Source organism: Lactuca virosa, chromosome 9, assembly GCF_052849685.1.
Source record: "Lactuca virosa cultivar CGN04683 chromosome 9, Lactuca_virosa_CGN04683_v6, whole genome shotgun sequence".
NCBI lineage: Eukaryota > Viridiplantae > Streptophyta > Magnoliopsida > Asterales > Asteraceae > Lactuca > Lactuca virosa.
In genome coordinates, this window is record NC_136434.1 from 223,511,600 (window position 1) to 223,525,891 (window position 14,292).

The following is a 14,292-nucleotide window of genomic DNA, read 5'->3' on the forward strand; positions in this document are numbered from 1 at the left end:
TAGCATCAAGAGCTGCATCATCACCAATAGCATGTCCGACCTCCTCCCACCAGTGACGTGCTCTGTCCTTCAGAAGAAAGGAAGCAAGTCGGACCTTGTCCCCCTTGGGACATCGGCTCGTACGGAAGGCGTTGGCGACATCTGCCAACCACCTGCTGCTAGCGATGGGGTCCCAAGCCCCATGGTAGTCTGGAGCTCCGCATGCTCGAAACTCCCTGAAAGTCATCATGCGTGCCCCTAGCATGGCCACCATCTCATTACGGAAAGCACTCAACCTCTCGTCAGGAATCTACAGGATAACGTCCTTGACTGTGCCGAAGATCAGAGGAGTCTGGTCCAAAATATTGCGCGTGATCTCAGATGAGATGAACTCCCTCATCTGGTCATTTAGCTGCCTGGCTCCAGAGCCCGAGCCTGATCCCTCAATGGCTCCCGAAGTGCCGACTGGTCTAGTGCGTAGCGTCACCATTCTGAAAATACATCATAACAAATATCATAATACTCATCATAACTCGAGGGATCACACACACTACAAGTTCCCTGGATTCATCTCAACCTTCCTTGATTCGAGTACGGATCCTCTGCTTTCAGTAGTACGAGCCCATACTATCTTCCACATCTATCCTTACTTTCCTCAAGAACTGCCTTGACTCCACCAAGTCCCTTCTACTACTACTACTTCACGTGCTAATCTCATCTTACGCTTGCCCTAGGGTAATCTCCGACCCACTCTCTGCCATCAGTTGCATAAGAAGTCCCTGCTATCTCCCCCTAACTAGCTCCTGAATACCATTCCATATCACTAAGAATAATTAATTCTTTGAATGAGAGGTCCTACCCTACAACGGTTAGACTCAAACGAGAGCTGCGAAATACATCTGAACCTAACATTCTGAAATTGTTCAGTCCTCGTAATATGTAACTTAACATATTCGTTCACTAGTTAGTTAAAGATAATTAGAACTCCTAAAAGCACAAAGCAAGTAGCATTCGAGCATTGAGTAAACATAATCCATCATATCCTAATCAGACCATCATATCACTGACTAATTTGTACTAGAATGCAGCTCATAAAGCTCATACACATATAACAGGCACATAAGGAATCCTTCCTAGATCTTTAGCCCTAATCTAGCATGCAGTTCTCATAAACATATCATAAAATAAACTTGTGTGGGTAATTTGAGAGTACTTACTTGAGCTCAGCTGATTACATGCACCACACCCTTTTCTCTTTTCAATATTCTTTTCTCTTTTCAAAATTCTTTTTATAAAAATGATTTTCTTTTGAAAATTTTCATACCAAGTCCTCAGTTTGAGTTCAGACACACCCGAGAGTGTGCCCGAATTCCTCAAACCAAGGCTCTGATACCAACTTGTAACGTCCCAAAAATACGGTCCAAAAATTTCATTTTAAATATATATATAAAACCATAGTAACTCAAATCATCTCAGAAAACATAAGTGATAATATCTCAAAACATCATATCAAAACAGTGTATCAAAATCACATGTCCAAATATCAGAGTAAATCATCCCAGTCTAAACACTGTGGTGTGTGTAATGCAGTCATCCCGATGTAACACCGTAAATTTCAAAACGAATTTTCACCTTTTTAAAATATAATTCCATTCATAAATATTCTCGAATTCCAATGTATCACATATCAAATCCATAAAAACAAATCCCAAGATCATAATATATAAAACTCTAATAGTGTGTACTGATCATGCCGTCGCCTTCCCGCGATCCTCACCGGTACCAGAAACACATAACACAAAACACTATAAGCATAAATGCTTAGTGAGTTCCCCAAAATACCACACACAACACATATTAGCCACTCGAGGCTATAACTCTGTTTGAGCCTCTGGTCAATACGTCTCAGTGGGACCCTCCAGTCCCATAACTCTGTGGGCCCTCTGGCCCTAACTCTGTGGACCTTCCGGTCCTAACTCTGTAAACTCTGTACATACATAGCATAAATCACATAGAAATCACATCATGCAAAAGCATACAAAATACTCTGTCACATAACTCTGATTACCACCCTAGGTAAAGTATAGTGAGAAGACTCACCTCGAGTAACTTGGTAAACCTCGAACTCTGAAATACTGCACTAGCCTTCACCTAATCACATAAATAAATTCTCTAATTAATACAACTTCTAAAGGCTTGGCCAACTCCTCTCTATAAGTTCTCTAAGAAGGGTAAAAGACCATTCTGCCCCTCTAATGGCTCATAAGTCCAAACACTGACTAATCCCTAAAAGTCAACAGTCAACATTGAGCAGACTCGCCGAGTGCACTAGAGTGACTCGGTGAGTACATGCCTGCCTCCTCGTGCCTGGTCCTCACTTGACTCACTGAGTCAACCCTATACTCCCCGGGTCGTTACAGATCGCGAGTCACAGGGCAACCCGACTCGACTCGTCGAGTCCCTTATGGACTTGGCGAGTTCCTCCCATGAAAACTCTCAAAAGATCTCTTGAGGTCAGATCTGCTTCACCAAACAGTAGATCCATCCTTCTAACATTCAAAAGTCACGTAAAGGTGCAACCTTTACGTGCATGCAACCCATATCAAGCCTCAAATGGAGAAATATCACTAGAAATGGCAACCTAGTCTCCAATTGCTTATTTGCTTGCAAAAAGCTAGAAGGTAGTGACTCTATGGACCTCTCAAGGTCCAGATCTGATATCATCAACACAAAGGGGACCTCATACTCACTAGATCTTATAAAAAGGGGAGGTAAAAACCCTAAAATCATGAAATCTATCATATCAATACGAAATAGAAGGGATTTTACCTCCAGAGACAATATCTCAAGATGATTAGCTCCAATCCAAACTCCCTTCACGTTCTAGATGGATCCTCTCTTCTTTCTCTAGCAAAAATCACCCCAAAATGAAGATTATAAGCCCTTTCTTGCACTCAAGCCTTCCTCACTCTCTCTAGGGTTTCTCTGGAACAAGGTGGCCTCAAATGACGGCCATAAGGGCCTTTAAATAGGGCACAAGCCCTGAAAATTAGGGCTTCATTTAACAGCGATGACTCGCCGAGTCCACGCATGGACTCGCCGAGTCCCTTCATTAAATCCATGCTGGCAGAAGTGCGATTCCACTCGGCGAGTCTGAGCGCCTACTCGCCGAGTCCCTTTCTAATATTCAACAAAATACTCAAAATAAGATACCTGGGTATCCGGATGTTACACCCGAGCTCTTCCCCTTACTAGCGGAAGTATCTAAACCAAAACTGAAAACTGTATGCATGAATCTTAGTGAGTCTCCCCAAACTAACACATACCATACACATAATCACATAACATAACATTGGGCCTTTCGCGCTACATCGAGAACCGCCCGACATTGGACCGAAGTCCGGCGTCGGCCCCGCCGACATTAGGCCCCGCCCGACATCGGACCAACGTCTGGCATCGATCAATGCTCGATATACATATCAACATATCAACAATACACATAATAAGCACATACATAAACATATAAACATTGCTCGGGTCCCGCTCGACATCGGATCGAAGCCCGGAAACATATAACATAAGATATAAACATTCCTCGGGCTTTCCCCAGCACCGAACCAAAGTCCAGAACATATAAACAAGCACCTGCAAGAATAACAAAGACATCAAACATAAAAACATTCCTCGGGCTTTCCTCGGCATCGGAACGAAGTCCGAAGACATATAAACACATAAATCTACATTGGGCACTGCCCGACATCGGACCGTAGTCATGCACATGCTAACATACATAAACGGGCCGACATTGGTGCCTTAGACACGTTCCTAAGAGGAAACTCACCTCAATGTTGTGAATAGCTGAAAGTCCCTGCTCCGTAACCGGCTCTAATCACACCCTATACAGAACAACCTCTTAGATAACATTCCATACTGAAAGCCCCCTTCACAGGTCAACCTTGGTCAAAGTCAAAGTCAATGTCAAAGTCAACATCCTAGGGTTACTCAACTTGCCGAGTTGGTCCATCAACTCGTTGAGTTCCATGAATCATAAACCCTGAAATCGCAATCCAACTCGTCGAGTTCCTCCTATCTACATAATCGGGACTTCTCCAATCAGGTCGTCGAGTCATCCTTGAACTCGTCGATTTTTGCCTTTAACTAAATCGGGATACTTCATCCCAACTCGTCGAGTTCCTCTATGGGCTCGACTAGTTTTTCAGTCTGTTAAGCCATCTTAATATATTAAGCTCCTAATCTTCAGATCTGAGCTTCATACTTCACCTACACACTGAAAATGTCCTTTTAAGGGTAAAGTTTCTAACTTTACCCATTAATACCCTCACTTAATGGGTCTAGCTCAAACCCTAACTCCTTAGGACCTAGATATTGGTCGACAATCCATCCATACTCTGAACTAAAGCATACAAACAGAGATCTAGACCCTAAACACTACATGAACACGTAATGCTTTATCCTTTCACTCCATGCATGGCCTTTTGGAGCTTAAAAGGCCAAAATGACATCCTATAGCTTGCATGGGGGCTTCAATGGCCATAAAGTTTTCACCTTTATGCCATGAAAGCCTTCCATGATTGAATATCTAATGGTTTACCCACTTGGGACGTTCATAACCCAAAGATCAAGCTTCTTGGACTAATTTTCACTCAAAAATGGCTCACAAGCTCACAATTTCATTTGGGTTTCTGAAACTAGGGTTTGGGACTTGGAGGCTGGAAATGAGGACAATAAGTGGGGATTAGGATGCTTAAATAGGATGCAAAACCCTGAAATTAGGGTTTCATTCTACCAGTCCTACTCGTCGAGTTGAGGGCTCTTAACTCGTCGAGTAGGTTACTTAAAACCCGCATCAAATCTGGTTTCTACTCGACGAGTTTGGGGCTCCAAACTCGTCGAGTTTCTCTACAAAAATGAATGAATTATAATTAAATGTGTACCAGGAACCAGTCATTACATCGTGTATGCTAGTTATACATAACATTGGATCCTATGGACAATTGAATACTTGGTTCTACCCTAAGCCCACAAGCAAACAAGGAACATGAATAGGAAAAAACTAAACATTCTCAGGCTATAAAATCTTAATTATATATGACTATGATGCATACACTTGGCAACTACATTAATGATATCAATTTCATATAAGAGGCACTCCTAGGCTATTAGGCATCATACATCAGACAATTCTATCATGCAATTTTTGAAGATCTGTAGCCTATCACTAGCATGCCGTCCTATCACAAACATCATATCAACAAAATCAAGAACTTGGTGCATATAACAAGTGTAGGTATTTTGGGAACCACTCTCATGTTTAGGCTCTTGCTGACTAAACACTCCACATCTTCTTGTAAAACCAAAGCTAGATCAAGGTCCATGTTCCTCATCGCAAGCCAACAATGAAACAAGACATGACAAGAGAGCGAACCCATGTCCTTAATCCAACCCTTTTATTATAAATTATTTATCAAAAACCTTTTGCAAAAACTCTCGGATCCTATTTTGAGATTTGATTCACACAAGTGTTCCTCCAATTAGCTCAAATAGGGCTCTGATACCAATATGTAACGTCTCATTATCACAACCAAAAATTTCCATTCCATGGAAGTAAATCTTCCCAATTATATCCCCTTATGGAGAAAACCGTTTATTCCAAATAGATTTATAAAAATCAGAGTAATATTAAAGCGTGAAATATTCGTTGTTGCTAATGAATTTGTACAGTCATGCCTTCGCCTTCCCATGATGACCAATGATACTTGAAACAATAAACACCTAGGTAATCCCAAAGCTTAGTGAGTTCCCCACAAAATACCCTATACGATAAACATACAAACATGCATCGGGTCCACTCAGCCATCAGAATGGAATACCTAGGGTTTTTTGGCCTACCGCCTCAACTCAACCGCTCTTCTAGAGCCTCCGTGCCTACGACTTACTACCGCCTATTAGTCCTCATATAATACAGGAAAACAATAATCACACAACTTACTACCGCCTATTAGTCCTCACATCACACACTGTCCCGCTACCATCTATCCTCCATGAAATACGTAACCATAAGTAACCAGAGGTGAGATTGCCACCCAACATATGATCGTACTTTAGTGCCACAATCAAACAAGGAACTATTAAGAAAGCCTAGATCAAGAGTTCTCAGGCTATCGTACATAACCACATACAGTCCCTAGGGAACTCCTATAGATGATAACCAACAAGTACATGTAAACATACAAATCTACAGATCACTACCGTATAGCAACATCCTAAATACCAGGATATAGATCTAACAGATCGCTACAACATATCAACATACCAACTCCAAGGATACAGATCTAACAAGTCACTACAACATAGCAACATACTAAATACCAACAATCCAAGGAATGCATAACCGTATATACTCAGAGGTGAGATAGACACCCGGACAGGTGATCCTAATCTTGAACTATAACAAAATAAGGAATAGGTAAAAGAGCCCAGATCAAGAGACCTCATTCTATCCTACATGACTACATATAGTCCCTCGGCATCCCTCTACTAACAGACAACCATAACTAGTGGGTCGGAATTTGCGCCTTCGACCCACGTGTATAGTGAGGCGAAACTCACCTGAAATGAAGAAACCTAAAAAACTGAGATGTGTTTCCCTTTATGTACCACGTGCTCCCGCGAATCCGCTAATCACCAAAACCAAGTAAAAATTTAATTAACAGGCCAAAACCCTCAAGTTTAACCTAAAGTCAACGGTCAACGGAAGTCAACAAAAGTCAAAGTCTAGGGCAGTTGAGTATGCCCAACGTATGCAACCTGATCCCACTCCTTCATTAAGCACTTAATCCCTTAAGGGCTTTTCACCCAAATTCAGATCTAGACTCAAAACATTTTCTTAAGTCATAAAGTTTCCACCTTTATGAATTTCCATGGCTAGGGTGTAACGCCCAGTTCCTGGTATGTATTGTAAATAAGAATTGTTCATTTTTGCAAAGGGACTCGACGAGTTGGAGGCCCCAAACTCGTCGAGTAGGAATGGGAGAAGTTTGGACATGGGACTTGAAGTCTACTCGACGAGTCGAGGAGCCTCGACTCGACGAGTAGGACTGCCAGAGTGAAACCCTAATTTTAGGGTTTGCACCCTATTTAAAGACCTTAACACCCCATTTTGGCCTCCATCATAGCCTCCCTTAGTCCAGAAAATCCTAATTCGAAACCCTAACCCATTTTGAGTGTTCTTGAGCCATTGTTGTGTGTTTTTGGTGATTTTGAAGCTTGAGAAGGAAGAGGAAGCTTGGGGGTTCAAGAGGAAGCAAGTAGATCCAGAGTTTGTGCTCCATTTCCAGCTTGTTTGAGTTATAAAGTCTATACCTTGTTTATTCATCTATTAGATCTCTTCTTGGAGTAGTTTAGGGCTTTAAGGAGCCATTTTTGGAACCATTCATGAATGCAAGCATGTTTTGGGGTATTGAATTCAGATATGGAATCTTTGAGGGACTCTATGGCATAAAGGTGCCAACTTTTTGGCCATGGGAGTCCCATGCAACTTGTGAACCTCATTTTAAGGCCTTTTGAGCTAGATAACCCATGCATGAACGTAAAGTTTGTAACTTTACGTGTTATATCGACCCTACGAGACCAGATCTACATTTTGGATGCATTAAGCCCGACGAGTCGTTCTTAGGACTCGGCGAGTTGGGTCGTGGTTCCCTAACCTTTACTATTACTGAGCAAACTTGTTGAGTCTAGAAGATGACTCAGCAAGTTGGACGTGTTTAAGCACTAGAAGATCAAAGAACTCGACGAGTCCAAGGATGGACTCGACGAGTTGATGAGCAAATGTCCCGACTTGTATGAAGGAGAACTCGACGAGTCCAAGGAAGGACTCGACGAGTTCAAACGGAAAGTCCAGATTCTGTCATAAGGAGAAACTCAACAAGTTAGAGGGTAACTCGACGAGCTAGATCGCGAGTTCGAGATTCTATGAATTATGGGACAAGAAGAGTTGACGGATCAACTTGGCGAGTTGAGTCAACCAGAATGTTGACTTGGACAAGAAGGTTGACTTTGGCTAGAGTGTTGACCTTTGACTTGACCATTGACCAGAGTTGACTCTTAAAGACGTTATAAGTTTGAAAGAGTAATTAAAAGAGATGTTATGTGTAGGAGTATGATGAGAGTTGATCCCAACACCGAGGAGTTGTTTGTTTGATGATTGTCTTTGTGATAATTGTCTGGTATGCCACTATCTATTATGTTTTATGTGCTAGTATGGTATGATGTCATGTGATAGTGGTAGTAGGGGGAATAGTCCCCGCATCAGGTCGAAAGGACCAAAGGGCTAGGTCGTGAACCCCGGTATGCTGACAGTATGATTATGTTATGTTGTTATGTGGTAGTAGTAGGGGGTGAAATAGTCCCCGCAACCAGTTGAGATAAACCGGATGAGTAGGTCGGACACCCCGATATGTCTGACAGGGGTAGGTTAGGCACCCCGGTATGCCTAGTAGGGGTAGGTTGAGCACCCTGGTATGCTCAGCAGGGTAGGTCAGGCACCCATATATGCCTGGCAGTATGTTTATAGTACGGTATTTGTTATGATGGGGGAACTCACTAAGCTTTATGCTTACGGTTTACAGTTTTTGTTTCAGGTCCTTCTTCGAAGGGAAAGGTGCCGACACGGTAGCAGCGCACCACACCACTATTTTCCGCACTATGATGTTCTTGGGATTGTACTCTGACATTGTTACTATACTATGACATGATTTTGAGACATATGATCTTTGGCTTTGATGAAATGAAATAACTTGATGATTTTTTCTTAAAATTGTTTAATGATTTGTTATATCAAAAATGAAATTTTTGATCATGATTTTTGGGATGTTGCAAGTTGGTATCAGAGCCTTGGTGTGAGGGATTCAGACACACCTTCAGGGGTTTCTAGATTCAAATCGAGGGTTTGAAAGATTTTTACAAGAAAATAATTAAGGAGTTTTGAGAAAGAACAAGGTGTGTGATGCGTGTAACCGGCCGAGCTCAAGTAAGTTTTCCCCAAGATACCCATACATCTTATGTTATGATATAAGATATGATTATGAGAACTGCATGCTAGATTAAGGCTGAGGATCTAGGAAGGATGTCTTATGTGCCTGTTGTATGTGAACTGCATGCTAGATTAGGGCTAAGGTTCTAGGAAGATGCCTTATGTGCCTGCTATATTTGCTTATTGAATTTCATGCTAGAACTGATCAGTCAATGATATGATGGCCTGGATAGGATATGCTTGGTTTGGTAACTCAATGCTTGAATGTTGCTTACTTTGTGCTCTTAGGAGTTCTAGTTATCTTTAACTAACTAGTAAACAAATACGTTAAGTTACATATTGCGAGGACTAAATAATTTCAGAAGGTTAGGTCTAGCCCTATTTCGCAGCTCTTGTTTGAGTCCAACCGTTGTAGGGTAGGACCTCTCATTCGAAGAATGATCTAGTCCTAGTTATATGTAATCGTATTCGCGATCTAGTTAGGTAAAGGTAGCAGGGATTTCTTATGCAACTGATGGCGAAGAGTAGGTCGGAGAGTTACCCTAGGGTAAGCCTAGGATGAGAATAGCATGGAGAGTGATAGTAGTAGAAAGGACTTCGTGAAGTCAAGGTAATCCTTAAGGAAAGTTTGTATAGATGTGGAAGGTAGTATGGGCCCATACTACTGAAAGAAGAGGATCCGTACTCGAGTCAAGGAGGGTTGAGATAGAACCGGGGAACTTGTAGTATGTGAGACCTCTTGAGGTTATGTATAACCCTGACGATTATGTGTTTTGTTTCAGAAAGGTGGTGACACAAAATGGAGCGGGAGGTTCAGGGTCAGAATCAGGTTCAGGATCATGTTCGGGATCGGGTTCCTAGCCAGTTGATGAGGGACTACATGAGTTCATTGCTTCTGAGATAATGAGAGGCATCCTTGAGTCGACCCCGGTGATTTTCTGGTCGATCAAGGAAGGGATCATCGAGCTGATGGAGGATCGCCTCATGACATTTTTGGAGTAACATGACATCTAGCCAGTTAGGAACACGCACACTCTCCTTCAAGGATTTCAGGGGATGTGGTGCGCCAAACTTCCACGGGGTGAAGGACCCCATCGTGGCTATGAGGTGGATTGCAGACATGGAGTCTAATCAGTTGACGAGCTTCTGCCCTGAGGGGTCGATGGTCCGGTACGCTGTAGGATGTTTGAGGGACCGAGCTCGAGATTGGTGGGAGGCGGTCAGTTATTCGTTGGGAGCCCCAACCATTGAGGCTATGACTTGGTCGGACTTTGTGATCAGGTTTAGGGCTGAGTTTGCGCCGGCTGTGGAGCTTCAGCAGTTGGCCAGGGAGTTTATGGATATGAGGCAGACGACTGAGTCGGTGGCGGAGATTACCGCCAATTTCAGGGAGAGGGCCTTATTGTTGCCTCAGTACGCATGGGATGAGGAGATGAGGAGGACCCACTATCATGACATGTTGAGAGCTGACATTGAGAAACATGTCAGCTACTCGGCATTCCCGACATTGGATGACATGATTGCGAGGGCGAGGGAGTGGGAGATTGACACAGAGCACATCAGAAAGAGGAAGGCGAAGACTGAGAGGGTTACTGGGGTTTCGGGGAAGATACCGAAGGGGTTCGACTCTAGGTCGAAGGGCCATCAGGGCCGGAGCCACTGTGGGAAGTGCGGCAAGCCACATGAAGGGGTTCGTAGACTATGGTCATCGGGATGCTACAAGTGCGGCAAGACTGGGCACTTTTGCAAGGATTGTAGTGCCCCTACCCTCACCTTTCAGACATCAGACCTGATTTGCTTTCACTACAATCAGAAGGGCCATAAAAAGGCCAACTGCCCAAGATTGTTAGCAGTAGCGCCAGTGGCGGCACCAGCTCCAACGACCCTGCAGATTACGGATGGCCGACAGGGCAAGACATATGTTCCAGTGATGAGGAGCCGAGTCTTCCAGTTGACCGTCGAGGAAGCGTGTGTCGTACCAGATGTGGCGACGGGTTTGTTTTCTTCTCCCTAGCACTTATTATATTTCATTTATAATATTTATGTGCTATGTTTATGTGTTTTGTTTAGGATCGTTCCATGTAAACGACATCCCAGTTCAGGTGTTATTTGACTTGGGGGCTACCCAGTGATTTGTCTCTCTTGCTCTTAGCAAGAGGTTTTCTGAGTCTTCGGGCATATTAGATTGCCCTTTAGAGGTCGAGATTGTTGACGACGAATCTGTCTGGGTATCAGAGGTTTTCAGAGATTGCGTTTTGAGGTTATCTGACGAGCGTTACCTCATGGATTTGGTTCCCATTCCATTACGTGGGAACAAGGTTATTATCGGAATGGATTGGCTAAGCCCTAATGGGGCGGTGATCGACTGTGCGCAACAGCTAGTGCGTATCAGGACCCCAACTGGGGGAGAGTTGGTGATTCAGGGCGAGAGGCCGCAACAAGGACCAACTTTGTGTTCAGCAGCGAGGGCTAGGCGCTACCTTGAGCAGAGTTACGTAGGGTACGTCGCCTATGTTATGGATACCCGGGAGGCGGGTAAGGCGACTGTGAGCGATGTGCCAGTGGTGCGAGAGTACCCAGACGTATTTCCAGAGGAGCTGCCTGGGATACCTCCGGAGAGACAGGTGGAGTTTAGGATCGACCTAGTCCTAGGTGCGGCTCCGATAGCCAAGGAACCATATCGGTTGGCTCCTCCCGAGATGCAAGAGTTGTCAACACAGCTGCAGGAGCTGTTAAATAGGGGATTCATCAGGCCGAGCAGTTCGCCTTGGGGAGCCCCGATCCTGTTTGTGAATAAGAAGGACGGGTTGCATCGGATGTGTATAGACTACCGGGAGCTGAACAAGGTAACAGTGAAGAACCGTTACCCACTCCCAAGGATTGATGATCTCTTTGACCAGCTACAGGGGGCATCTTGGTTTTCCAAGATAGATTTGCGTTCAGGCTACCACCAAATGCGAGTCAGAGAGGATGATGTGCAGAAGACTGCTTTTCGGACTCGCTATGGCCACTACAAGTTCGTGCTGATGCCCTTCGGGATCACCAATGCTCCTGCCGCGTTCATGGACCTCATAAACTGCGAATGCAGACCGATGTTGGATAGGTCTGTGATAGTCTTTACTCCAAGACGCAGGAGCAGCACGAGGAGCACTTGCAACAAGTGTTGGATACCCTAAGGAGGGTGAGCTTGTACGGCAAGTTCTCCAAGTGTGAGTTCTGGTTGAGCGAGGTGTAGTTTCTGGGGTACCTTGTCAACCAGAATAGGATTTTGGTTGACCCGGCCAAACTGGAGGCCGTGATTAGATGGGAGGTTCCAAAGTCTCCATCTGAGATTCGTAGTGTCCTCGGGTTAGCAGGCTATTATCGGAGATTCATTCGAGACTTCTCCAAGATAGCAGTACCTTTGACCCGGCTGACGAAGAAGGCTGTTGTCTTTCGCTGGGGGCCTGAGCAGCAGGCAACGTTCGAGACGCTGAGACGGAGATTGTGCGAGGCACCTATTTCAGCCCTGCCAGAGGCCGTGGAGGATTTTTTAGTATACTGTGACGCGTCCATCTCAGGTTTGGGCGCGTTGTTGATGCAGAGAGGGCACGCCATCGCCTACGCCTCGAGGCAGTTAAAGCCTCACGAGGCGAACTACCCGACACACGACCTGGAGTTGGGCGCGATTGTTTTCGCCCTCAATATTTGGCGACATTACCTGTAGCACCTGGTTCCTGGTATGTATTTTAATTAAGTAATTTTGCATTTTTGGCCTGGGACTCGGCGAGTTGAAGGGCCAACTCGCCAAGTAGAAGCGGGATGAGACGCGGGATTTAAGTGATGGACTCGTCGAGTCGGGTCCCGGACTCGACGAGTAGGCTCTGACTGGACAAAACCCTAATCTAAGGGTTTGCACCCTATTTAAACAACCTTATACAGCCTCCATCGCCCCTTTATGCTCCCAGAAACCCTCCATAGCAAACCCTAAGTGTTTTGGTGCAAGATCTAAGGCTTTTGAGTGATTTTTGTGGGTTTTGACCTCAAGGAAGGAGGAAGAACATAGAAGGATCAAGAGGAGACTGAAGGATTCGAGTTTGGTTCATCATTTGCAGTCTTTGAAAGGTATAAAGTCTGTACCTTGCTTGCTTGCTTGTTAGATCCTTTTTTAGGGAAGATTTAGGGCTTTTTAAGCCATATGAGGTAGCCAACCTTGATTGCAAACATGGTTGGGGGTCAAGACTTCGGATCTAAGTCTTGGGAAGAGTCACAAGGCATATTTGGGTTGCTTTTGAACCCAAGGAAGGTCCCATGCAACAAAAGAGCCATTTTAGAGCCTTTTTAGCTCAAAAGTCCCATGCATGCATGTAAATTTCGTAACTTTACATGCTAGATCGAGCTTAGGGGCTTGGATCTATCATTTGGACAAGTGTTGTACATCAGAAATCGAGGATTTAGGGTGTGGACGTTATCGACTCGGCGAGTCCGTTCTTGGGACTCGACGAGTCCAAGGCTTTGATTCCCATATCTGTTGAGGGTCAAAGAACTCAGTTGGGTGTTAGAAGGGTTGTAGCAGGACAGAAAGAGTGACCCAACGCATTGGACTTAGTTTTAGACCTGGAGTTCATGGGACTCGACGAGTACTAGAACAGAATCGACGAGTCCAAGGCAATCTCCTTATGATTGAAGATGAACTCGACGAGTTATTCATACACTCGGCGAGTCAAGGTCAGAACTTGTTCATCAGATGAAGGTGAACTCGACGAGTTATTCATACAACTCGGCGAGTCGGATGAAGGTTCATTCGATGTTCACATCGAAGAGGAACTCATCGAGTCGTCGCTAAACTCGACGAGTAGGGTCGTGGATGAGGACAGTTGAAGAGATCGGGACTCGACGAGTTGGCGGCCCAACTCGGCGAGTCGGGTCAACTGGAAGTTGACTTTGACTTTGACTTGGACTTGGTCAGGGGTAAAATGGTCATTTTACCCTAAGAGTAGATATCAGATTCTGACTGAGTGTTTTGTGGGGATTGTAGCCGGAGGATTTCCGGAGCAGTAGCGGACAGAGGTTTCCCGCACAGATTATCAGCAGCTACTCGTACCTTGAGCAGAGTTACGTAGGGTACGTCGCCTATGTTATGGATACCCGGGAGGCGGGTAAGGCGACTGTGAGCGATGTGCCAGTGGTGCGAGAGTACCCAGACGTATTTCCAGAGGAGCTGCCTGGGATACCTCCGGAGAGACAGGTGGAGTTCAGGATCGACCTAGTCCTAGGTG